Genomic DNA, 3,364 nt, shown 5'->3' on the forward strand with positions numbered 1-3,364 from the left:
AGCCACAGGTGTGGGTTCAATTCCAGACCTGAAGGGCAACTAGGGGCCATAGTCTCAGTGGTTCCACCAGGCTCTATCAGACCAGCAAACCTGCACTCCCTCCTTTTTTTTTAAAAAAAGTTGTTTTTATAATGCTACTGAGATGTTACTTGTCTTTTTCACTCCATTGGAATTCTCACTGGCAGTGCAAAAGCAATGATGAATAAAACTGTTGATGCTTTAGCATGAGTCGAGGTGGTGGTACCAAACTGGTCATGTAGTCATTGTATTTTTATCTTACACTCACAAGAGCGGGAGAAAAAAAAATCCAGTTTCACTAAGAATGTCCTTGATGAACCAGTTAAAATAGTTTTATTAAATCTTGACCCATGTACACATGCCTTTTTAAAATTTTGAGTGTCTAAATGAGAAGCATGCATAAAGCATGTCTGCTGCACACAGAAGTACCGCGATTGTCTCAGGGAAAAGCACTTGTTTAAACTGAGCCCAAGGAGCCACTTTTTCATGAAACCCCAATTTTCTTTGAAAAGGACAAACCATGGTTCTCCAGACTTGGATATTTGGCAGATATTTTATTGAAAATGAAGTGAATCTGTCACTTCAAGGAAAACAACTTTCAGTATTTGTTGGAACACAATTTTATGTTTTCTAACAGAAAAAGCTATTAAAATATTCCCTTTTCCAATTATCTATCTGTGGGAGGCTATATTTTTCTTCATTTACTTCATATAGTAAAATACAGAAGTTTATATGAGAGTCTAGCTATCTTCTATTAAGGCAAACACATGAAAGAAATTTGCAAAAAATGCACAAGCAATGCCATTCTTTTTGTTTTAGAAATATTTTTCATTAAAATGTTAACTTAGGTTAACATTTACTGAGTTTATTATTTTCTTCATGAAATATTTTTCTTTTTCTTGGCTTTATTTTTGCTGCTAAAAATGAAGCTTGTGATTGCAGTCTTTTATAGGATGTGTAGTTAAATGGACAATTTTTAAAATGTTTTAATTTCTAATATGGTAAAAATTGGTATAATCCACGTAAAGAAAAGTTCTTTTAGGTCTTTTTCTGGTTACCTAGTGCCACTCTGACAAGAATATACCACAAATGGGATGGCCTTAACAAACAGGAGTTTATTCTCTTACAGTTTGGAGGCTTTAAGTCCAAGTTCAAAGTGCCAGGCTCTAGGGGCTGGGTGAAAGCCCCTCAACCTTGGGCTTTAGCTCTGCCTCTTGTTCCCAGTCCACTGAAGCTAGAGACATCTCTTCATTCAGGCAACTACTGGCTGCTGAGGATAACAAGCCCAAGGTTGACAAATAAAATGGCACAGTCCCAATGTCACCAAACTACAAAGCAGGCCATTAATTTAAGTCCATTGTAAGTCCCAAGGTCGGCAGAGCATGGCAGGCTGCTGAACAACGACACGGCTACATGCAGGGTCCAAGAGTGCCATAAGCTAGCTACTATCCCCAAGGCTTCTCCTTATATACAGGAAGCAGACCACATCCCAAAGGCAGCTACTGAGCTGTCTGCGGTAGATCCCACCATGCAGCTGATTGCCAGTCTCATCATGGGGAATAACTACCACCAGCTGCCCAGCCACTCAACCAGGCCCAGCCAAACTGACATACAAATATAACTACCACAGGTCTCAATAATTTTTAAGAGTATAAAGGAATCATAAGGTCAACACATTTGAGAAGTGCTGGTTTAAATTTATTTTCAGCTTTTTATCACACACAAAAATATTTTACCAGCAATAGTTAAATTTACATTACATCAATAATAGATTATGTTCAATATCTATGTCCCTCTGTCTTCAGTATGGAAACTACCTTTGCTTCTCGACTCCCACACCTTCCCTCTGGATTCACTCTCCTTTTTGCAGAGGTCTATCGTCTATCCTTTTCTAATTAAATGAAGATCTGTATTAAACTCTCTCTTGTCTAAAAATATTTATAATTTGCATTCATTCTTGAATGTTAGTTTAGCTGTGTATGAAGTTCTAGGCTGATATATCTTCCCTTGGCATTTTAAATTTGAGGTGTTATTAAAGACAAATTCACCATTCCATTTTTTTCCCAAAAAAATTGTTAATTTCTTTAAAATCTTAAAACAAGAACCCTAGATTCAATGCTGCAACTTAACTTCTTCAAAAAGCAACAAAAGAAACAGTAATAACAACTAAAAAATATGTGAGTGGTTACACATGTAGACATGTATGCTTATATATGTGACATACTCTTATATAAAATAAAGCAAATAGGGGGCACATATGGATACTTCTTAGACATAAACACCTGGCAGGATTGGGTTACTGGGTTTGAGGGCTTATTAGGACCATAGTCTCAGGGGCAATTCAGACAATTGGCATGACATAGCTAATAAAGATGATGTTCTACATCCTAGTTTGGTGAGCAGCATCTGGAGTTTTCGACACTTGTAAGTGGCCATCTTAGATACAGCTATTGGTCTCTGTATGCCTGAAGCAACAGAAAAAGAAGGAAACCAAAGACTCAAAGAAGAAAGTAGTCTATAGGACTCATTGTCTACACAAACCACCACGGCGTCACCTATCTTGAAAATAGAAGAACTAGATGGTGCCCAGCTACCACCACCATTTCGACCAGGGACAGAATAGATGGTCCCAGATGGAATGGGAAAAAAATGTAGAACAAAACTCAAATTCTTAAAAAAAAGCCCAGACTTATTGGACCACTAGAGACTAGAGGAACCCCTAAGACTTTGCCTTGGGATAACCTTTAAATTTGGAACTCAAACTACTCCTGGAGGTCAGCCAAATTACAGAGAGGCTCATAAAATAAATAACATCACCCCTGAGTACCACGCTTTTCTAAACAATCATCTAAAACACTGACACATTGTGAAAAGTACAACCAATGTCACTGAACAATATGTATCAAACCAAACTCACTGCCATCAAGTCGATTCTGACTCATAGTGAACCCTCCTTGGGTTTCCGAGGTGGTATCTCTACAGAAGTAGATTACCCAGTCTTCTTTCCGAGGAGTGGCTGGTGGGTTTAAACCGTCAGCCTTCTGGTTAGCAGTCAAATGCCTTAGGCACTACGCCACCAGAGCTCCAACACAATATGTGTAAAAATTGTTAAATGGAAACCTAAGGTGCTACGTAAATTTTCTCCACAATCACAACAATCACAATTACACACACACACACATATATATACACACATATACATGTTGTTGTTGTTATGTGCCGTCGAGTCGGCCCCGACTCATAGCAACCCCACCTTGGGTTTCCGAGGCAGTATCACTACGGAAGTAGGATTGCCCAACCTTCCTTCCAAGGAGTGGCTGGTGGGTTTGAACCGCCAGCCGTCTGG

Source organism: Orycteropus afer, unplaced genomic scaffold (genome assembly GCF_000298275.1).
Source record: "Orycteropus afer afer isolate SDZICR_OR568_19922 unplaced genomic scaffold, OryAfe1.0 scaffold00042, whole genome shotgun sequence".
In the NCBI taxonomy this organism is placed as follows: Eukaryota; Metazoa; Chordata; class Mammalia; order Tubulidentata; family Orycteropodidae; genus Orycteropus; species Orycteropus afer.